General features: G+C 41.1%; 1 protein-coding gene across 3 annotated transcripts in view; it reads right to left on the minus strand.

Moving 5' to 3' along the window:
- Positions 1-25,009, minus strand: part of LRAT (lecithin retinol acyltransferase) — an 85,298-nt gene that overhangs the window by 59,245 nt on the left and 1,044 nt on the right. The window contains exons 1-2 of one of the 3 annotated variants that reach the window (XM_068114016.2): positions 24,191-24,220; positions 14,224-14,484 (exon numbers count right to left, since the gene is read on the minus strand). The gene's annotated coding sequence lies outside the window, so the exon portion shown is untranslated. Of the gene's footprint in view, positions 1-14,223; positions 14,485-15,112; positions 15,242-24,190; positions 24,221-25,009 lie in introns of those variants that run through there. The other 2 variants (XM_068114018.2, XM_078776746.1) reach the window with 2 other exon arrangements.

The following is a 25,009-nucleotide window of genomic DNA, read 5'->3' on the forward strand; positions in this document are numbered from 1 at the left end:
TTAACACCCGCTTGAGCGATAGAGGAAAGCATATCTCCAACCAACAATCTAGCTTTATCAGGTAGACTTTCAAGTTTTTGAGCAAAATCTACAATTACACCACTTCCACTAATTTGTTTCTCCAACTCCTTGTTATGTCTTTCCAATTCTTTTTGAGCTTTTAGTTGTGCCTTCCTTTCGTTAGCAGTTTTTACCGCTGCTGAAATACCACCAGTCAATGCTCCCGCCGCACTTAAACCAGCAAATAAAGGAATTAGAAACGGGAGAAATCCTCCTCTTGACTCATCTATTGAATATTTCTTTAACATAGGTTTCGTCATTTTAATTTTAAGTGATCCAACATCATTTAGTGTTTTTACTTGTGTGTGTGTGAGTAAAACATCAATTCTTACAGCTCCTTTTCTTTGAATTGTATTAACATTAATAATACAAGGCTTTTGATTTTGAATACAAGATGTTAATTTATTAAGATTGATTTGATTAACATATACCCCAACCATTTATTTATGAGAAAAAACCTATGTGATATTAATCATAACACCATTATCTGTATTAATCTGTAATTCTGTTTCCTCCAAAAGCAAACAATATGCATTAACCTCTTCACTCTCCCCTCTTTCAATGTATAGAGAAGTATCCACTCGATTAGACTTTATAGTTTCCTTTTGAGAACTCAGGTCAATTGCGTAGATTGTATAAAGTTTTTGAAACGCAACCATATCCAAAATAGGATCATTATTACCATTACTTTCACACACCTTTTGGTAGGACTTGTAGGCTTCCGCATAATCATTTTTTTCCCAATCAATTTCCAATCTATCTCGCGGATAAAATGTGCCATCAAGAGAAACCCGAAGTTGTTTCACCTTAGCATTATCACTCAGCGCATTATTCTTATTAGTACCGTCCTCTCCATCTGGTTTTTTTAAAAATGAGCCAGAGGTATCGTGGCTTTCCTTGAAGAACACCCAAATTCCAAGTGTAGGTAGTGTGTTCCAGTTTAACGTGTTGACATCTTCTTTTAAGGTATGATACATTTAGCGGTTTCTTTGAGTTAAGTCTTCTATTTAACATCTCTTCCGTTTTAAGATTAGGAGTATATTCACTGATATACCAACACAAATCATTAATAACAAATTTATTGTTGTCTCCAAAAGCATTTTCATCCCCAAAAAGCAACCTATTTACATTATCATTCCTTTGTAGTTGAAATCTAATTTTAAGACCATACAAAACTTTATCATAATCGCAAAATCCAAATATACCTTTAAGAGGTACTGCTACGGTAAAACTATTCACTGCTTTTGTTTCATCATTATACATTGACTTCCTTTGACTATAACCAGGGTCTGCGTTTGTACCCGTTGACATATCAGGAATAAAACCTTCAACAGCTCCCTTACCCATTCTATCACTAAACGAATATAGTGTAAATTTCATCATTTCAGATGTAGCAGAGACATAATCAACCGCTTCAACCTCTTGTGTTCCAATATACAGGCGGACACTGTCAAACATTTTCCAGAAGAAATCATTTACGAGTGTAGCATTAGTATTATTCGCAGCCTTAGTGAATTTAAATTTACACAGCAAGAAACTATCAGCTATATTCAAGTAAGTTTGTTGATTATTTATTTCAAAACTTTTTGTTCCGTTTGAATTCCAGTCTGTTCCTGTTATAGCATTTACCTTAAAATAGTCTTCCTTTTTAGTGGAGTTTGAAATGATAATCGTATCATCCAAATCATAGATACTATCAATCGCTTCCATACTTGTATTTATATAGCATTAAAATTGTTGAAACCCTGACCCAAGTATTTTAATGATTTTTTGTCGTTCTTGTGAAGATAGTTGAGTTTTACCTTTTTTTATTTCTTTGATTGCTTGTAATTTATGAGACTCCTTTTGAGCATCTTTTATACTCTTTATAGCACCCGCAACGGAGCCCACGGCAGAAGCAGTTGAACCAATTAGGTCTTTATGTTTAAGGATGGTTGAACCAATACCCATTAGAGTATCAATTATCCCATCTCCTTTATTTCGAAATTGATGACCTACACCTCGTTGTCTCTTAGGTTTATAGTATCCTCTACCCACATACCTTGTATAGTCTGGTGAAAGGAACATGCCCTCCCCTGTAATTATTTTATATTTTCCCAACTCGTGTTTTCTCACAATAACCATTATTTATTTATTGAAAAACTTCACGTAGGTGAATTCTGATGGATATAATTTCATCATTAAAGGATATCATACGATTATCTTGGTCGGTTATCCTAAAATTTACTCTGTATATGGTTTTTCCTGACACAGGTAAATAGACAAGATTTTTTGGTTCCATATTAAATTTATAACCAATCGGGGTTGAGTATGCACTGAATGAAAATATTGTATTTGTTCTTATTCCATCGTTATAAGCACCATCAATCAAATCACAATGAATTAATACTGAATTTATACCGGAGGATATTTGGATAACATTATCACTGTAAAACGTCCCGTTATTTTCAATCTTTTTTGAAGAGAAACCCAATAGCTCTCTAAACGAATTTTCAATCGTGAAATCAACTTTATAATTATTTTTAAGTTTAATAGTTGATTTTGAAGTGTGTTTTTGAATATCTATTACAATATTTTTTGGTTCATCACCTTTTTCTTTCATAAGGCGAGAGACTTCTGAAGATATTTGAGAAATCTCGTAAGCTCCAGGTGAAACAGTTATAGTTTTATATCCACTTCCTGGATTATAACTAAACTTGCTGTTTTTCTCTGTGATATTAAACAAGGTATTATAAGTTTCCATCGACAATAAAGATGCCTCATATGAGGTAAGGGGGTCAAGTTGTAGTGGGTAAGGGAATGAAGCTGTGTAATCGCTCGTTGTGAAATTAAAACTAAGAATTGTGCTTCTCATCTTATTTAATATCTAATAAAATATCTTTGTATTGACATTTATTAATTATTTTCATATTCATCAACTGATCTAAAATGGCTGAGGATTCATTAAAACAATTGTTGTTTCCAGCCTTCTTACTACCTAACAACAATAATAGCCTATTAACTAATTGTGATGGGTCATTTGGAAGAAAACTAACACCTGAACCAAGTTTACTTAAAGCATCAATAATATGTTTCTCCTTCTCATTCTTCTTACTTTTACCAGCAACAGAAACTCCATAATCAAGTGCATTTAACAACTCAATATATACCCTATCTTCCTCTCTTTCCATATCAAGTGGTTCCTCAAAATATTTTGAACCGCTGAATCCGGGGTTTGTTAGAAGAAACATTAATCTTGGAGTTAATTTAACATTTGGTTGAGTAGAACTCAAGAACATCAATTCATCATTAAATATCAATACCTTTTCTTCCACAAGATGAAACACTGCTGGTTCTTCTGTTGGAATGAGACCTGCTCTGGTTTTTGAACCCGCCGAATATTCATTGTTTTGAAGAGCTTCCACAACATAATTAGGGGGTTGATTTACCTCCTCAAGTTTCCGAAATAATCCCTCGTCATCATATTCTAATTCACCAAGTTCTTGTTTTGTTATCTGACTAAAATCTTTGAGCATTTGAAGTTTTTTCGGAGTAAATTCTACCGTGGGTACTGTAGGTGAGTGTTGAGTTTTCAAAAGTGGTTTAAAGAATTTCTCTTGTTTTCTTTCAAAGGCTTCTTCACCAGTTAGTTTCTGTCTCCGTTTCTTCTTTATCTCTTCCTGTTGTTTAACAACTTTTGAAACTAATTGTTGATGTTCCTTAAACTTTCTTTCTCTTTCTTCAGTATTCATTTTCTGTATTTATTTATTGAAAAATATCATTTAGTATCTCATCTTGTTTCACAACAATATATTTATATTTTCCAATCGTGTGTTTCATATAATTTTCAAATTCTTTTTTACTACATAACGTAGAGCAATTATCTCTCCAAAAATTATTTACATCTATTGAATTTAACTTAAATAAAATAAAAGTATTGGCATTGTTTCTTATTGAGCGTCGAGGGAGTTGAAAATATGATTGACTAAGATATATACAATTACAAGAAGAATGTCTCCCTCTTATATAGTAGCTATCCATTACTGTTTGGTTTCTCTCATTAACACAATCATCAAAGATGACGAGGTTCTTTTTTGATTTATCTAAATCTTGAGGTGAAGGTATATCATCCGTATTATCACTGAGAATACAAGTTATGGGTTTCGATTTTGATTTCTGTGTATCACAAAATAATTGTATTATATCTTCAATATTATAATCATTCAGTTTGTTTTGAAGTTTAAATAAACCGATAATGTCTTCCTTTTTAAGACCTGCATTAAAACCCTGTGAGAGTAGTTGATACTCGGGTTGAAAACTTGACTTTGTAAAAATTATTAAATTATCATAATCTAAAAAATTAGGACCAAGGAGCATCTTTAAAAGTAAACAGGTTTTCCCACATCCGCTTGAACCAACTATTAGACATCTCAATGAATTTGGAATGTTTTTATGGTTATTAAATTTTATCTTATTTTCCCAAACGGGTAAAAAATCATTCATTTATATATTTGGAAAACAAGTCATCCAACTTTTTTTGAGCTATTTTAGAAACTCTATATTTTATCCTGAGTTCTGGTTTAATTTCAAAATAATTCATTATTTTATTTATGTAGTATCTTGTATTAACATTTCCATTAAAATTATTTTGAATAATAAATATCATTAAACCCTTATACATTTCCTCAATACAAAGAGTCTCTTTCCTTGTAAGAAATGGTGTATTATCACCATAATGCTTAACATTCATCTCTCTTATTAATCTTGTAAAGTAATTCATTTTTGGTTCTAATTTAAAAGAGTTATATGTTTTTTTATATTTCTTATTATCATTAATTAGAATATAATCACAGAATAAACATTGTTTATATGAATCCTCATCATTAAGCCCCACTCTATCACAAGCCGGACAATTCTCTAATTTATCATATGGAGAGTCTGGAAATTCTAAATATCCTTCAGAACTTATCATATTTATGTGGTAAATTTTTACTTAAACTAAACGCAAGTTTATTCATTAATAAATACAATGTTTCAAAGCACAAAAGACAAATTTCAATCAATCTCTACTTCTGTGGAAGATATAGAAAAATATGTCAAAGATGTTAAATTCAACAAAGATAAATATGGAAATTTTTTGGGTAAAACCAGTTATGGAAAATAACATGAGCCCCTCTATTTCATTTAAAGGAAGAGCTCTAACTATACCTGGAAAGACATCCATTAAAGTAAATCTAACAAAAGTTTCTCCTCTACTCCTGGCAATTTATTCAAAGCTTGAAAAAGTGATTGACCACGATACTTTGAAAAAGAATGATAAGACCATTAATAATTCTAGAGGAGACATTTGTATTTTCTTTAATAATCCAAAGGGTGTAGATCTAAGTAAAATGAATGATGTTAATATTTCTGGTGAAATGTCATTTCGTTCTATGATAGTTAGAGATTATTTAAAGATAACTTTTGATATAAAAATTGTAGAGATTGAATCTGTTAATGAAAGAAAGTATATAGATATTGATGGGAATATTTTTCTTGCTAATTAAATATGAGTCAATACAGCAGTGAAGATTTTACTATTTCATTGAACTCGGACGATAGTGATGATAGTATTTCATTGAACTTGGATGATGGTGATGATAGTATTTCATTGAACACAGATGATAGTTATGATACTAATAGTTTGTGCTCAAATGATAGTTATGAGAGTAGCTTTATTGATGACTCTGAGTATGATTCTGAGTATTCATGTGATAGTTATGACTTAGATGATTCTGAGTGAAAAAGTGTTTTAGTTTAAGCACAGTGATATATATAAAACGGAGCTGTAAAGCTCAAAAGTGTTTTATTTTAAGCACAGTGATATATATAAAACACCACGTTTTCTCACGCTATAAATATGGTTTATTGTGATACTTGCGAGAAGGAAGTAAAATATTATAAACAACATATTCTCACCGCAAAACATACATACAACATTTTAAACAAACTTTCCCCTCTTCCACCTGAAACAAAACACTGTTCTACATGTAATAAAAATATCCTCAAGAAAGGCTTCAAAATACATCTTAAAACAAATCTACATTTATCAAATTTTATCACAACTAAAAACTCTGATGGAGCATTCAAAGGACATATTAAAATAAGAGTCTTTAACTTCAAACCTCCTGAACCAGAGTCTATAGTTGATGCTGTAGAAATAGTTAAACCTGCTGTTCAAACGTTGATTGAAAAAACACTAAAGGAAATGAAACCACTTAAATTTTATATGGGAGTAAAATTAGAAATGACAAAGGATGAAGGAGTTATAGATGCACCATACATGAGAACTGAGCCACACTTTATATCTTCATATCAAGATTTTAAAACATCAGGAGTCTATGATGAACTTATTAAACAAGAGCAAGATGTGGATAATTCAATCGTAGGAAGTGGATTCAATATAGGAAAAATTATTTACATAGACATTCATATTCTTAAATCAGATCCTCTAAAAGCTTCTTCTTACATTGATTTACCCAGTGTTATCAAAAATAGAAAAGCAGTTATCAATATCAAAAATAAAGACAATAAATGTTTTCTCTGGTCTATTTTAGCACACTTACATCCTCCACATTTTCATGATGAAAGAGTATCTCATTATAAAAAATATGAGAATACATTAAATACGAAAGATCTAAAGTTTCCGATGACTTTAAATGATATTCCTAAATTTGAAAAGATGAATAATTTATCAGTTAATGTTTATGGTCTAACAGAAACAAACAACATTCAGGTTTTAAAGCTTTCTGACAATTGTAAACAAACTCATATTAATCTTCTATATTTTAATTCAGACGAAAATTCACATTATACATACATCAAAGATATTGCTAAATTAATAAAACCACAAGTCTGTAAGAGAACAAATAAAATATATATTTGTTTGCGTTGTCTTAACTTCTTCAATTCACAAGAAAGATTAGATAAACATTCAAATTATTGTGGCGAACATAAATCAACGGTAATCAATATGCCTAAAGAAGGCTCAAAGATCACATTCAAAGATGAAAATAAAAAGATCAAACATCCATTTGTTATATATGCTGATTTTGAAAGTATTTTAGAAAAAATTGATACTGCTTCTCAAGATCCAAAAGAATCATACACAAATAAATATCAAAAACATACTCCTTGTGGTTTTTGTTATTATATCAAATCATCCGTTGGTGATAAATATAACAAGTTAGAGATGTATAGAGGCTCAAATACCCCAGAGGAGTTTGTGAAACGACTAGAAAAAGACTGTGTTCGATTAACCAAGATAATGAGAGAAACCAATAAACCAATGTCCTTAACAAGTAAAGAAAAAAGGGAATTTATAAAAAACAATGTCTGTCATATTTGTGAGGAGAAAATTGGTAAAGGTCTAAAGGTTAGAGACCATTGTCATCTCACTGGTAAATATAGAGGTCCGGCTCATCAAAGTTGTAATATTAATTATCAACTCCCCTCTTTCATTCCTGTCTTTCTTCATAACAACGCTCATTATGATACACATCTATTTATCAAGGAACTCTCAAAGACTTCTGGAAGTATCTCAGCAATTCCAAACACGGATCAGAAATACATTTCATTCACAAAAACAATTCACACATCTCCTATTACTCATATCAGATTTCTTGATACATTTAAATTCATGGCAAGTCCATTGGTTAACTTGGTTCAAAATCTAAAAGAGTTTCCATGTCTTTCAGAGTATTTTTTAGATAAAGATTTTCTAACACAAAAGGGAATTTACCCCTATGACTATATGGACTCATTTGAGAGATTCAATGAAACACAACTTCCTTCAAAAGAAAATTTCTATAACAAATTAAATAATAGTCATATATCTGATAAAGATTATGTACACGCACAAAATGTTTGGGAAAAATATAACATCAAGAATCTTGGCGAGTATCACGATTTGTATCTCAAAACTGATGTGCTTTTATTGGCCGATGTATTTGAAGCCTTTAGATCTGTTTGTCGCACTGGATATGGATTGGATCCTGCTCACTACTACACAGCACCTGGATTGGCCTGGAGTGCGATGTTGAAAATGACAAAACAAGATTTGGATTTGATAACCGATGTTGATATGCTTTTGATGATTGAAAAGGCAAAAAGAGGTGGAATTTCACAAGTCTGCTCGAGTAGATACGCAAAAGCAAATAACAAATATCTTCCAAATTATGATCCAACGAAAGAGAGTTCTTACTTGATGTACTATGACGCGAACAACCTGTATGGCTGGGCAATGTCTCAGGCTCTTCCTTATGGAAAACTTAGATGGGTAAAGGAAAAAGACTACAAAAACGTTTTACAAGATGTATGTATCTCTACACAAAAAGAATTGGATGAAGAAAAAGTTGGTTATTATTTTGAAATTGATTTAAAATATCCAGAGGAACTCCATAACCTACACAAAGATCTCCCATTTGCTTGTGAGAAAGAAAGTCCAAAGAAAGAATGGTTGAGTGATTATCAACGATCGTTTGATATAGGTGAATCAACAGAAAAATTACTTACTACATTATATAACAAGAAAAATTATGTTCTACACCAAAGAAATTTGCGACAATATTTATCAAAAGGTCTAAGAGTAGAGAAGATCCATAGGGTTCTAAAGTTCAATCAAAGTCATTGGTTAAAGGGGTACATTGATTTTAATACACAAAGAAGAACAGAGTCAAAAACAGATTTTGAGAAAGACTTTTATAAATTGATGAATAATGCGGTCTTTGGTAAGACTATGGAGAATGTGAGGAAAAGACAAAATATCAGACTATCAACATCTTGGGAACAAGCATCAAAATTAATTAATAGACCGAGTTTTACTCGAGCTGAGGTCTTTACTGAGAACTTTTGTGCGATCCATTTGATTAAAGAGAGTATTGAAATGAACAAACCTATTTATATTGGAACAACAATTCTTGATTTATCAAAGTCATTAATGTATGATTACTTTTATAATAACTTGAGGAAGAAATATCAAAATGATGTTAATCTACTTTATATGGATACAGATAGTTTTATTTTGAAAATTAATACCAACGATGTTTATTCAGACATGAAAAGAGACATTAATATCTATGACACGAGTAATTACAGTCCAGAGAGTGAGTTGTTCTCTTCTAAAAATAAAAAGGTGATTGGAAAGTTCAAGGATGAATTAGGAGGAAATGTTATGAGTGAATTTGTGGGATTGAGGTCAAAGGCTTATGCTTATAAATACATTGTGAATAACGTTGAAAAGACTGATAAGAAGTTAAAAGGTGTAAAGAAAAATGTTATTAAAGAAACAATAAACTTTAAGGATTATTATAACTGTTTAACAACAAAGAAAGAAGAGTTTAGAAAGATTAATGGAATAAGAAGTTATAAACATCAATTATATTCAGAAGAGATAAATAAGAAAGCATTGGGGGCTTTTGATGATAAGAGGTTTATTTTAGAAAATGGAATTGATAGTCTCCCTTATGGTTATATAAGTATATAAGTGATAAGATATATATATAAGTGATAAGATATATATAAGTGATAAGATATACATAAGTGATAAGATATATATAAGTGATAAGATATATATAAGTGATAAGTTAAAAAGGGGGGGGGGGGGGGGTTGGGGATTTTAACGGGCTACCGCCGCCTTTTTTACTATTATATAAATGATAGAACCAAGTATCAACCAGACTAAAGAGTGGAGGTGTAATCAACCTTGGTATATAAATGGAAAACATAATGAATGTGAAAAATATCAAATAGGTATAATTGAAAAGGCAACTGGTAAAAAAATTCACAAAACAAATAAGAGAATTAATTTAAATACCGGTGAATTGGGTAAAAAAGATGGAAATATTTTTGAGTGGACGGAAAACTTTGATGGTTGTCAGGAAAATATATACTTTAATTTTAAAATGGTATGTGGCACTGGAGGTGCTCAGACAAGAACATTGAGGGAGGTTTATCATTTTATTTTATCTCAGTTAAAATATCTTGATAAAGAACCAAACTCAAACATATTTTTTGTTAATATATTAGATGGTGAAGAGAGTGGCAAGAGAATTAAATTATTTCCCACACATAAACAAATATTTGTAGGGTCGTTGTTTGAGTGGGTTATATTCACCAGATGATATTAAGAGTAAAAGGTTAAAAGGTCCATAAGGTCAGAAGGATCACAGGTGTTTAAGTGGTCTAATGAATAAGGATAGCATGTCAAAAGGTTAGAAGGTTCGTAAAGAACAGGGTGAGAGAAATATAGGTGTTTAGGGGCAATGAGGGAGGGAAAGAATTAATATGGAAGTGAATGGGTCAAAGATTAATCTGCCAGATGATATGTAGAAGAAGGATGATAGGTCTATAAGAGAAAACAAATATTTGTAGTGTTTGAGTGGTCTAATGAACAACATTAAGGATAGGTACTACAGACAAAAGGTTCATAAAGATGAGGGTGGGAGAAATAGAGGTGTTTATGATTTTTGAAAAAGACAAGGGGGTAAATGACATTAGATAGGGATTTCCCATGTTAAACGGAGGTGTCCCAGAAGCAACATTATTACACTACTCACGTTTATATCTGAACTTTCACCTTTGAAAAGATTTAAATTACTTGAGAAGGCACAATCTGGAGAGAAAACTGATGAATATTGTTGAGGTCACAGTTGGGGAGGGGGTTGAGGAGTGGAGAATACTAATAAGTTGTGTGCTTGGCATTCCACATCTTTTTATACTTTATTGCTATTTGGCATACTTCCAACATTTATGGATTTTGTGGGAGAGGTTATTTAATTTTTGGCTTTTCAAAAGTGAAAATTCATATTAAATGTGGAGTTACACAAAAAGAAAACCATGCACTCACATATGCACACACACACACACACACACACTTCAAAGGATGTCTTGGACTCATCATTGTGCCCCCCTGCTTATTGTCTCGTCCAGTGGATACAGTGTGTCACTGGTGGTGTCGCTGTACCTCACTGTTCCTCACTCCCAACAACGTGTGACCCTCACTAGACATCCCCAATTGTATGGAGTATATTTGACTTTGCGTATACCTCTCAGTAACGAAATATTGCTCTTTTGTGTGGTCTACTCGACCCCCAACTTTGATGTCTCAACATACAAGGCTCTCTCTGTAAACAATGATACTTTGCTCCCTGCTCACCATTTTTCACACTTCATAATATGTAGAGACTTTAATTGCCACCATATCACTGCTTGGTGTTGGTTCACCGACTTCAGGACAGAGTCAAGTCAATGGAGTCTATCACTGCAACCGACCTTAGATACTTTTTTCCCATAACCTTTAACATATTCAACTGAAACTTGGTGCATGGCTTTATTATGATAAGTTGCAGAACAAGTTTGAGTTTCGGGGCGTTTCACCAATTTTCCACAGAGTTATGCCCTTGTTGGACTTAGAAAAAATGTATAACTCTATTATATACAAGCTTACATCTAGCCTTATCCCTCCTGCCCTCTCCTACCTCTCGAAGCCACCCAAGGCCACACATGTTCATCTGAAAACTCCCATCTGCTCACCCTCCCAAAGTCCAGAGTGATTGCCAACCGGCATTCATTCATCCCCTTGTTCTCCCGATTGTGGAATTGTCTCCGTGTCTGTTTTCTCGTCTTCCTCAATTCAGTCTTTCAAATGTGCTGCCCATCACTACCTCATGCGCTCACCCATGCAAACCCAAAAACTCTTCCATGCATCCGGATTTTCCTTTTTACCATTTTGTTCCAGTCAAGGTCATTGTTGCTCATTTTTGTGTTATTCTTCCTTTCCCCATCATGGATGTCCAACCCCCCCCCCCCCCCTATTCCTTTGGTAGTTTGTGAATCTGCTGCCCTTTGTCATTCAGCTACTCCATGGGCCTAGACGTTTGTATAAAAAAAGACAAGTTAAAGAAAGGTTTTGTTTCATGATTTTTTTTCCCATGAAAAGCCGTATTTTGTTTCCAACTAAAATTCCCACCCTACTATTCTCACAAGACTAAATATTGGAAACACACAGTACTTTTTGTTTGCCATAAGCCTACAGTGGATGCTTCGGGCAATGTAGTGGAAAATCATGGAGTAAAGATTCCGATGTGCGCTTCATACAGGGGAAGCTGTTGCATACATCTGTAATCAACAAACCTCATCCCCAAATCCCCACAGCAGAGTGGAGAAAAATCTAAACCAGATTGTTACCCTGCACTCGCAAAGCTAAAGGCGGGGTTGAGGGATCGGTTGCATGCGTACGTGTGGCGAACATTCGTACGTATGTACATGTCTGCATTTTAAAAATTCATTTTCTCAGCAACCGTTGGTCCGATTGACACAAGATTATGCACCGCAGAAGTGCATCCTTCTGTATAATTTTATAGTGATAATTATGATGTCACAGGTCACATGATACGGACACCATCTTGGAAAAATGTCGCACCTCTATCTCTGAAACCACTGCATGGAAAAATTGAAACGTGGCTCATTGTAAGGAACTAATCATGGGGACGTAGTGCTGTTAATGAAGACGTCATTGGTGCCTTAATTCTGACATCATAATTCAACAAGTACAACACAGTCCGATCAGCTTGAAATCTCTTGAGCGTGATCTACAAACAATTATATTAGAGAATGTAAATGTACGATGCCATCGGTCACGTGATCTGGCAGCCATTTTTTTTTTTTTTTTTTTTTGTATACTGAATCGAGGCTCGTGAAAGAGCTAACATTTACTTCACAAACAAATCAACCAGACAAACAAAATATATAAAAAGAGGGAGCGGAAGACAAGATGGGGAGAGAAGGGGAAGCACACAAACACAACATTTGAGAGCAGGGAGATGTGTGGAAGGGAGAGGGCTTGGGGGGAGGAGGCGTGGGAAGGGGGGGGGGGGGGAGGGAGAAGTATAAAACACAAGGACACCAAGGACTTCCAGGACAGAAGTTGGTATTTCAAAAAAGTGCAATTGGGGTGAAATTAGCGGGGGTAGAAAAGATCAAGGTTTTGGATGGGGGAAGATAAGAGATGGTGGTGAACAGCTGTTTTAAAGACCTGGAGGGTGGAGTGGGATTGAAGAGAGTGAGGGAGTTTGTTCCAGAGGTGGGAGAAAAGAGGAATGAAGGAGTGAAGGTGAGCAGAGAGTCTTGATTTTGGCAGTTTAACCATAAGAGGGTTGCACGCAGATCTTGTGCGACCTGTAGGAATATTTGCGGGACAGAGCCCAGAGAGAGCTGGGGGGGCAAGGCCAGAGAGGAGTCGGTAGAAGACGGAAAGACCACCAACCTGCCTGCGGTGAGTGAGTGAGAGGCCCTTGGAGTTAGCTTCATCGCGGGAGATTCCAATGATTCTGAATGCTTTGGTTATTAGATCAAATATTAGATCAATATTAGATCAAAGGAAAAAAAACCCCCTTAAAAACAGAAGAGTTGACTCAGGCCAAGTTGAACTGCGTGGGGTAAGTATTCTATGAATACCATCTAGTTTCTTATTTAATCACTGGTAGTTAAACTTTCACCTCAAAACTTTTGAGTTGCTGGAGAATCCAAACTACTACTACTTTAATGGCCCCAATCAGTCCCACCTTCCTTTGGAGTCAACCAGGAAAAGATTTTGCCGCATGTCTTCCACATAACAACTGGCCAGACCTGTAAACGTCCACATAGTTTATAAACAACAAAGTTGTAAACTTCCACATAACAACCTTCCACAACTGTAAACTTCCACATAACAACTAATGAAAATAGCAAGAATTTACGATTTCTTTAAGGTGTTGCCGATAACCTACCTACTCTTCACAAAAGATACCATGGATTTTAATGCCCACTAACTAATGCTAGCAGACAAGACACAAAGCTAAAATCCAGGCGAGGGACGGTGCACTTTATGGTACAATGCTTTGCCTTTGAAGTGCCAATCCCGCAGTTTATAGTCAGGACAGGAACTAAACTCAGACTCGATAATTAGAGAACAAGTGCGCTACATCTGCATCATCCTTTTTGAGCATTGGAGAATCCAAACATCAGCAATATTTGCTATAGGGCAACCAATACAATCACCATTCATTAACTGCACACGCGAAATGTTTTCTGTGTATCAGCAAATTTTCATATATAAGGACATTTGCATATCAGAGCAAACTTTGTAAAGTAATAGTTGACATTTACACAATTTTTGCGTCGGCGTCTGCGAGTTGAAGCTGGGCTCAGTGCATGCTGGTCATTCCGTGCAGTCAGATTGACCGATACGGTCTTGTAATTCCAAGTACAAGTCATGCCGCCACCAGGGTTCCAACTGGATTAGAGGTGAATCTGCAGGCAATTGAACAAAAGTCACTTCCAGCAGAAGCACATTGCTTGGCGGCTCCCCGACATTCTGCAGTACACTGAAAGTGTTGGACTGCGATTCCTTGGCATACAGCGGAAGGTCTGTAAGAAAAATAGAAGAGAAGAAATTATTTAATTGCCCAGTGAAGTGCAAGTTGTGGCTGAACTTGCAGAAAATAAATGGGCAGAAATTAAGGACCACTTTTAACAACTGATATCAAGTCCACAGAGTTATTAGTCCCCTATCCAGAGGGGACTATAGGTTTGCTCTACGTCTGTCTGTCCGTCCGTCCCACCTGGGGGTTTCTGCACTTTCTTTCCATAACCTTCAACATATTCAGCTGAAACTTGCTACATGGCTTTAGTATGATAAGTTACAGAAGAACTTCAAGTTTCAGGGCATTTCATCAATTTTTAAAATTAGTTAAAACGTGAAAAAAACACTCATTGGCACCTGTACGGGACATGTATTGTAAAGTAATTCTTGCTCTTGTTGAAATCATTATGTCCATCTTTGGAACATAGCAATTGGTCGATTAATCCCATACTCTTTCTACGGTGTTTGGTGAAAGGATGTCAGCAACTGGTGAATCTCGTCCCTGTGTAAGGAAATGCACTAGGTGGTTTGCTATTGCAGTATAAATTGGGACAGAATTTTTTAATTTGTTCACAGTGCTAGCGACAATAACAATTATTATTTGCTAAATACACCATGGATTCTCTAACGTACGTCGAATATCAATGCTGGCAGACAGCTCTCCAGCTGAACGTCCCATCTAAGAGCCAGTGTGCTCATTGATGGGTGGGAGGTCCATGAGTTGAAGCGCCAATCACCAAGCGCAAATCAGTTTAAACCATCCTGCCTGTAAAGCACCAATCTGACAGTTCATAGTCGGGTCAGGATTTGAGACCACATTAGACATCTCAAAGGATCTCAAATAATTTCTTTCATCTGTGGGTTCTCCAACGTATGTCTATCGAGCCACAATCTTTCCTCCAAAATCCCAACTTGGCAACTCACAGCCACCCCATGCTGAGTTGCAGGCTGTTCTACTTATTCTAACTTTGTTCATCTGTCCATCCCATATTTCTTTGGTTCCTGCAACCTTATTGGTAGGTTCAAAACTTTCCAGACTTGGTCCTCTCTCTGTTCCATATATTTTACTGTTCCTATAGAAAAAAAAGGAATGGCATTATTGTGGCAGAGAATGGGAATGGCATTATGCAACGAGAACCAGCACACAGAATGGCATTGTGCTGATAGAAAGGTTATGCTAATAAAAACGGTTTGGACCACAGACACCATCCCCGATGACTGCACAAAAGGACTCATAGTCAAGCTGCCGAAGAAAAGTGATCTCGGTAACTGTAACAACTGGTGAGGGATAACACTGCTCTCAATTCCCAGCAAGGTCTTCTGCAGGATACTCCTCAACCTCAACAGGATTGACAAGGTTATTTACATCAAGCTGAAACAAGAGTATGTCGGATTTAGAGCAGGAAGAGGATGCATCATAACATCACATCATCGAACAGTGATTGAAATGCAAATACACCTCTTTACATAAACTTCATCGACTTCGATAAGGCATTCGATAGTGTACATAGGGAGTCTGTGGAAGACACTGAGATTTCTGGAATTATTTAGATTTCTTGTTACCCCAATAAGCAAATTATACCAACACTTTGAATGCAGTGTCACCGTGAACGACTTCCTATCAGAATGGTTTCAGAGTGGTTCCCTGTGGAGTGAGGAGTTTGCCAGGTTTGTATCATGTCATCTATCTTCTTTTCATGCAAAGTGGACCATTTTCATGCAAACTGAAGATCTAGACTTTGCTGATGATTTAGCTGTTTTGTCATCAAGGCACAACCATCTGCAAGAAAAAATTGATGTGGTAGCCAGCTTTGCGAGAAAGACATGTCTCAACATTAGTACCACCAAGACCCAGGTGATGAACAACAATGCCATGCCTTCTGTACCCATTACAGGAAATGGAGCTCGAGAGACTGTATATAATTTTACATACCTATAGGCAGCCTTATCAGCAAAGACATGGAGCCAAGAAAGATATCAAGGCCAGACCCTGCACAGCTCATAATGCATTTGCTCGACTTCATCCCATCTGGAGGTCTAAGCAGTACAGTCTGAAGCCAAAGATAAGACCCTATAACAGCAATGTCAATTCTGTTATGTATGGCTCTGAGCGCTGGCGAGTAATCGAGTCAGACATGAGCAAGGTACCTCAGGAAAATGGATACCTCAGGAAAATCTGCCGCATCTTCCGGTGTAGCAGGATTCTCTCACTCCCATAAAATCTCACTCGAGTGATTCTGTCCTAGGATAAAATCACTCTAGAGTGAACTAATCCTAGGACTGGCACACTCTAGAGTGTGATTATCCAAGGACAGAATCACTCCCCCTGTCAGGATCAACACACTCCCTCCAGGATCAAAGCACTCCCCTGTAGGATAAAGTCAATCCCCCAGAAAGAATGGAAAGATATATTTAGTTAGGGTTAGGGTTGTTAGGGTTAGGGTTGTTAGGGTTAGGGTTGTTAGGGTTAGGGTTGTTAGGGTTAGGGTTGTTAGGGTTAGGGTTGTTAGGGTTATGGTTGTTAGGGTTAGGGTTAGGGTTTTTAGGGTTAGGGTTGTTAGGGTTAGGGTTGTTAGGGTTAGGGTTAGGGTTGTTAGGGTTAGGGTTGTTAGGGTTAGGGTTGTTAGGGTTAGGGTTGTTAGGGTTAGGGTTGTTAGGGTTAGGGTTGTTAGGGTTAGGGTTAGGGTTGTTAGGGTTGTTACGGTTAGGGTTGTTAGGGTTAGGGTTGTTAAGGTTAGGGTTGTTAGGGTTAGGGTCGTTAGGGTTGGGGTTGTTAGTGTTAGGGTTAGGGTTGTTAGGGTTAGGGTTGTTAGGGTTAGGGTTACAAAGGACATCATTTTGCCCTGTTTATCAATTCATTTATCATTTTATGTTCATATTCATTAACTTTGTCATTAACATTAACTGATTAATTAACATTAATTAACATTTGTCATTCATTAACTGCTCAGAAGCGCTTGTTTCCTGGTTGTCGGTACGTGAACACACCTTTGCCAATATACAAACATTTGAGTAACATTTTAAAACCCGTATTTAATATTTTATAAAAGTGCAGTAAAGTTATAGAACGTAACTTAAAATGACATATTATATGTTGAAATGAAAATATCCTTTTAGTATAAAACATCGTAAATGTATCGTAATGATTACTGCGAATGCTCTAATATCAAAATATATAGTTATTTGAATGTTAATTTTGTACTTTTCTTTATTTGATTTACCCAGTTTAATACAGGGATGCGAAAAACATTGTATTTTTATTTTTAGGGAGAGACGTTTACAAAGGACATCATTCTGCCCTGTTTATCAATTTATTTATCATTTTATGTTCATATTCATTAACTTTGTCATGGTTGTATGTTATTACCATGCAATAAATATAGTTTAAATCGCAAAATACGTAGTGTGTTCAAAAAGTATCCGACCTTTATTTTTCGTGCGTAAAAAAAAGAAGCTAGGGAGGCGTTAATTGGTGCACGTATGTAGGCGATCCTAATGCACACGCGTGAATTTTTTCCCACCTGCAGAAGCTGTCATTCGACGGCAGACCGCCGATGAGAGGACATGTAAGTGAGCGCCGTCGGATTTTCGTTTTTGACAAAATGACGGAAAAACTTGAACAACGCTACTGCATCAAATTTTGTGTTTTTTGGCCTCGGGGATGTTGGATGCTTCCATTGTGATGACTGCAACTTGGTTTCTGGGTCGTACCCATAAACCCAGGACTCATCGCCAGTGATCACTGTGTTGAGGAAGCTGGGATCGCTGTTCACAGTCTCCAGCATGTCCTGTGCGATCTCCAAACGGAGTTGCTTCTGCTCAATCATGAGCAGCTTTGGTATGAACTTCGCTGAGATTCTCCTGAAGCCCAAATCCTCCTTCATAATGGAATGAACGGTGTTGAATCTTGCGGATCGTTTCCACTTGGGAATCGCCAAGCTTTACACAAAATTTGATGCAGTAGCGTTGTTCAAGTTTTTCCGTCATTTTGTCAAAAACGAAAATCCGACGGCGCTCACTTACATGTCCTCACTCATCGGCGGTCTGCCATCGAATGACAGCTTCTGCAGGTGGGAAAAAATTCACGCGTGTGCATTAGGATCGCCTACATACGTGCACCAATCAACGCCTCCCTAGCTTCTTCTTTTTTACGCACGAAAAATAAAGGTCGGATACTTTTTGAACACAGTGAAGGGGTCCGGACTCCAGCAGAATACGAATAAAAGGATGGCAAGGCACAAACTCGTCCGAGAAGATGTTTATTCGTAAAACCAACTCGGGAACACTAAAAAGCCCGTTTATCGGGCTGCCTTATAAAGCAAAACCAAAAACCGAAACCGAAACTGAAAGCCACGCCTCTCAAGCGAGGCATGCTTCAGTGGTCACGTGATCCACAGGTGTAGCTCATTATACCCGCACGCGCGGCACGCTTTGGCGGTCAGGTGACCAGCCACTCTGGCGCTGTGATCCCTGCCGGTGACGTCACCGGCTGGAGCAAGGAGATTCTGATGCGGGTCTTGCTTGGGGGACCCATGGGTCGCTACACATGCCCCCCCAGAATGGACTTGGTCCAGGGAGGTCAACCTGAGGGGGGTCCGGATGACCCGACCAAAACGACCCCTGGCCGGTCGCGGGAGGGGGGGGGGGGTCCGGTGTGGTGGTGGATGGTCGGACGGGGGGTGTAGTGGACGGGGGGCAGCCACGCCGCGGTGGCAGAGCCAGCCGTGGCGGCTGGCCGACGTCCATGTGGGCCGGTTTGAGGTGGTCCAGCGAGGTGGCGATGAACGCCTGCGCCATGTCGGCGGTGGTCGTGGAGGTGAGGGGCACGGCCTCCGGCCACCTGGTGGTCCTGTCCACCATAGTGAGAAGGTGGGTGAACCCCCGCGATGGGGGCAGGGGACCCACCAGGTCCACGTGGACGTGGTCGAAACGCCGCTCGGGCATGGCGAAAGGCGCCAACGGAGCCAGGGTGTGACGGTGGACCTTGGCCCGCTGGCAGGCTGTGCAGGCGTTGGCCCAGTCGCGGACGTCTCGTCGCAACCCGTGCCAGACGAAGCGTGCTGACACCAGCTTCTGGGACGCCTTCCAGCCTGGGTGCGAGAGGTCGTGGAGGGAAGCGAAAATGCGGCGCCGCCAGGAGACCGGCACGACGGGGCGCGGTCGGCCCTGGGAGACGTCGCAAAGCAGGACCGTGCCCGCGAAGGGGACGTCAGCCAAGCGGAGGCCCGTGTCTGCCACACTGAGCGCCTGCACCGTGCCGTCGGTGGTCTGGTCCGTCGCCATCAGGGCAAAATCCACGCCGAGGTGGACGGCGTTGGTGCCGGCCCGAGAAAGGCAGTCGGCCACGGTGTTGTCTTTCCCGGCGACGTGCCGGATGTCCGTGGTGTATTCCGACACGGCGGAGAGGTGGCGCTGCTGGCGGGCCGACCACGGCTCCGTGACCTTGGCCATTGCGAAAATCAATGGCTTGTGGTCGACAAAGGCTGTGAATGGGCGGCCCTCCAGGAGGTGGCGAAAATGGCGGACGGCCAGGTACAGCCCGAGGAGCTCGCGGTCGAACGTGCTGTACTTCAGCTCGTTGGGCAGGAGTTGCCGGCTGAAGAACGCGAGCGGCTGCCAGGCCCCGTTCACCCATTGCTCATGGATCGCGCCCACGGCGTAGTCGGAGGCGTCTGTGGTGAGGGCGATGGGGGCATGGGCCCCACCGGGTGGGCCAGCAGCGTGGCGTTGGCGAGGGCCCGTTTCGCGCCGGCAAAAGCCGCGTCCATGTCCGTGGACCAGATGACGCCGCGCTTCGCCGGCTGGCCTCGGAGGGCGGCGTACAAGGGCCGCATGAGTTGCGCCGCTTGGGGCACGAAGCGGTGGTAGAAGTTCACCATCCCGAGGAACTCCTGCAGCGCCTTGACGGAGCGGGGCGCGGGAAAGCGGCGATGGCGTCAACTTTTGCCGGCAGCGGCACAATGCCGTGCCGGGTGATGCGGTGGCCCAAAAAGTTGATCGTCGCCGCACCAAAGTGACATTTGGCCGGGTTGACAATCAAGCCGTGCTCGCTGAGGCGGCCGAAGAGCGTCCGGAGGTGAAGGAGGTGCTCGGCTCTGGACGTACTGGCGACGAGGATGTCGTCCAGGTAGGTGAAGAGGAATGGCAGGTTGCGCAGCACGCCGTCCATGAGGCGCTGGAACGCCTGCGCCGCATTTGAGGCCGAAGGGCATCCGGAGGAACTCAAAGAGGCCGAAAGGTGTGATCACGGCCATCTTCGGGATGTCAGCCGGGCGGAGGGGCACCTGGTGGTACCCCCGAATCAGGTCCACTTTAGAAAAAATGGTCCGCCCCGCCAACCGGGCGGAAAAATCCTGGATGTGCAGGACGGGGTACCTGTCGGGGGTAGTGGCGTCGTTGAGGTGGCGGTAGTCGCCGCATGGCCGCCATCCGCCCCCCGGCTTCGGGACGATGTGCAACGGCGAGGCCCAGGCGCTGCCGGAGCGCCGTACGATGCCGAGGCGCTCCAGCGCCGTGAACTCGGCCTTGGCGACGGCGAGTTTGGCGGGGTCGAGACGGCGAGCCCGGGCGTACACCGGCGGGCCCGTAGTGGGAATGTGATGCTCGATGCCGTGCCTCACCGCGATGGCCGAAAACGTCGGCCGCGTGAGGGCCGGGAACTCCACGAGGAGACGTGCGAAGTCGTCCGCCAATGGGAGGGCGCAGGAAAACTCGGTGGGTGCGGCCCGGCTCAAGGCGCACGCCAGGGAGCTGAAAGTCTCGGCGTTGACGAAACGCCGGCGTTTCACGTCTACCAGCAGCCCGTAGGCGCACAAGAAATCGGCCCCGAGCAAAGCCATGGGGATGTCCGCCGTCACGAACTCCCAGTGAAAGAGCTGGCTGCCGAAGCGGAGGGCGACGGTGCGTGGGCCGAAAGTGCGGATGGCGGAGCCGTTGGCCGCGACCAATGGGGGGCCGCAGACGGCGGCCCGCCTGTCCTCCGCCGAAGCGGGAATGACGCTCAGCTGGGCGCCGGTGTTGCAGAGGAAGCGCCGCCCCGACGCTCGGTCTGCGATGAACAGCAGGTTTCCGGAACGGCCGGCGTTCATTCCTGGGAGGGAACGCCGGCTCGCCCGTTTCCCGGGGTCGAACGTGCACGGGTTACGGCATGATCGGGCCTGCCGCCCGAACCTGACATGGAAATAGCACCAGGCCGGGTCCGGCGGGGGCTCCGGTCGACGCGTCGGGACCGGGCGACGCGGCGTCGCCGCTGCCAGTCGTGCCGGCCCGGCGGTCTCCGGGAAGGAGACTGCGTCGCGGGCGTCGGGCGGGTGGGCGGGAAGGCATCCGGCCGCCACCCCGACGAGCTGGCTCGCCACTCCGGCGAGCTGGCTTGCCGAAGCGATTTTGTCGGCCTCCTTGGCGAGGTCGCGGGGGTTTACGATGGTCGTACCTGCCAGGGCGACCCGTACCGGGGCCGGGAGCTGGCGACGAAAGAGCTCGTGAAACAGGAAATCCGAGGGGTGCTCGCCGAGCAACGCGAGCATGTAGTCCATGCGCTTGGACGGGCGCGTATCACCGAGCTCCGGTAGGTCGAGCAGGCGTCGTGCGCGCTCAGCCGGGGAAAGGGCGAACGCGCCCAGCAGAAGTGCCTTGATGGCGTCGTACTTGCCGTCAGCGGGCGGGTACTGGAGGAAGCTCAGGCAGCGGGCGGCGGTCGCGGAGCCGAGCGCGGCGACCACGTAATGGTAGCGGGTGGCGTGCTCCGTGATGCCACGCAGGGCGAACTGGGAGTCCGCCTGCGCGAACCAGATGGCGGCATGTGCTTCCCAGAAGGTGGGCAGCTTGAGGGACACTGCGGTGTCCATTGCCGTGTTGCAAATTCGGGGTCACCAGTGAAGGGGTCCGGACTCTAGCAGAATACGGATAAAAGGATGGCAAGGCACAAACTGGTCCGAGAAGATGTTTATTCGTAAAACCAACTCGGGAACACTAAAAAGCCCGTTTATCAGGCTGCCTTATAAAGCAAAACCGAAACCGAAACCGAAAGCCACGCCTCTCAAGCGAGGCATGCTTCGTTGGTCACGTGATCCACAGGTGTAGCTCATTATACCCGCACGCGCGGCACGCTTTGGCGGTCACGTGACCAGCCACTCTGGCGCCGTGAATCCCTGCCGGTGACGTCACCGGCTGGAGCAAGGAGATTCTGATGCCAGTCTTGCTTGGGGGACCCATGGGTCGCTACAACAGTATATATAGGGGGAGTGTTATAATCCTGGGGAGTCATTTGATCCTGCAAGGGGGAGTGTTAAAATCCTATGATAAAACCACTCTAGAGTGATTTTATCCTGGGGAGTGATTCTATCCTCCTACACCGGCCCAACAATATATCCAACTAAGACTTGCATGAAAGAACTGGCTGCCGCGGCATTGCCCTTGAAAGCGAGTGTTGCCACCTACGATGGCTTGTCCATGTGCTTGTTTACAATGTCCTCTGACCGAATCCCCAAGCTTACTTTCAAACGGACACCATCAGGAGAGAGGAAACCAGGCAGGCCAAAAGCAACTTGGCATAGAAATGTGGTCGCTGAGTTGGGCGAGATGGTGTGAGGCATAGAATGTAGCTTAGGTTAGGGATAAATGGCGAAAGCTCGTAGTAGTCTGGTGTCCCATCGGGGCAAAGAGGATAAGTAAGTAGATTGGTAAGTAGATGCAGCACGCAGAAAGCCAAACCAAGGCTCAATCAAGCGTTGTTTGCTTTTACTTGCTCTCCTCATTTATTTATTCATTTTGCCTCTTCCTGGAACTTTAGGAAAAGGACAAGTTTGGCTGAAATGTAATAAAAATGCACAAAATGATGAATCCGACGTTTATTTGTAATTATACAAATCTGATATGCTACTATACAAAATAAGGCTGATATCATATTCTGTATGTATATACGACATAAGTAAATGTATGTATGTCTGAAAATCATATTTAAAAAAGAACGGCACTCTTCGACGTCACGACGTCGACCGATATGTCTCCGCCCACATTATTACATCATTATAATACTTGTACCAAGTTTGCTTTAAATCCATACAGCTGTTCTCAAGTTATCACATTTTTAACTGACATGACCTCTAACCTTTGACCTCTTGACCCCAAAATTTAATCCGTTCATGTTTACATCATTATACGCACCTGTACCAAGTTTTAATTTAAATCCCTTCAGCTGTTCACAAGTTATAGACATGTTACAGACTTTGACCTTTGGCCTCCTGACCCCAAAATCGAATCAGTTCATCTTTACATCATTCATCATATAAGTGTACCAAATTTGGTCGGAATCCCATCACTGGTTCACAAGTTATTGCGGAAACAGGATTTTTTTTTTCCCGAACATGACATCTGACCTTTGGCCTTTGACCTCATGACCCCATTATACATACTTGCAGTTCATTTTTACCTCATTGTACATACCTGCACCAAGTTTGACAAAGATCCCTTCAGCTGTTCTCAAGTTATCGCGGTAACGAAAACCTATCATGGACGGAAGGACGGAAGGACGGACGGACGGACAACCTGCAAACATAATGCCTCCGGCGACTTCGTCAACGGAGACATATAAAACCGGCTGGGCCAATGTCCACCAAATTTTGTATACGTGCTGGGGGTACCCAGAGTCAGGTCATGGGTACACAACCTCCCGTGCCAAAAATCCCACATGAGGATGGGGTGCCAACTTACTATTTTCATCTGTACAGCCGTCTCCACCAAGTTTTGTATCTATGCTGGGTTGCCAGAGGGAACAGGTATTTACTAGTATCATGAAAAGGTTAAATTCTCAGAGTGGGTGTGTTTAAGAGTAAAAAAGAAACCCACAAGTGACGGGATAATTCGTCTGCCTTAGGGTTTAGGACGGGAACACATCAACACTTTTTGGTTGAACTTCATTTACTGATGTTGATCAAAAACCGAATACTATTTCAGGGATTTATTTTGGCCACACCCATTGAAAACTGAGTAAAAGACATAAGCAATAATTGAGTCACTATGACAACAACAAAAATGTGCCACGTTGATGCAAAAAGTGTTTTTACTATTTAAATAATTCATCTAGAGTTCATCTAGAGTTCATAATGTTCTACAGATTTATTTTCACCAGAGTATGGAAACCACGTAATGGGATTAAAAACAACACCATAATTTGCCAGATTTAAGGCTTGCACATGCTGGTTATATTTTTGTTAATCCAAATCACCTGGGGAGTATTAGAGTGCTGAATACCTATGGTCTTGAACAAATTTAACTTACACCAGTCACTACTTCATGACAGTATTATAATGTTTGTGTAGTACAAGTTCTCAATGTTATTATTTTGTATGCAGCCTGTTACATCATTTCTGGGAATGTGGCTGAGCCACTGATGCAGTGCCCCACCGTCCAGCAAGCTGGTACTCAATTTGCCGACCTCTGAGGGATGACGGGCTGAGTCAACCCCTCTGGCGTTAATTCAGCAATCGACCGGGATTCAAACCCAGGATCCTAGGATCCCAAGCCGGCACC

The sequence above is a fragment of the Myxine glutinosa genome, chromosome 4 (assembly GCF_964187855.1).
Source record: "Myxine glutinosa chromosome 4, kmMyxGlut1.1, whole genome shotgun sequence".
Classification (NCBI taxonomy): Eukaryota; Metazoa; Chordata; class Myxini; order Myxiniformes; family Myxinidae; genus Myxine; species Myxine glutinosa.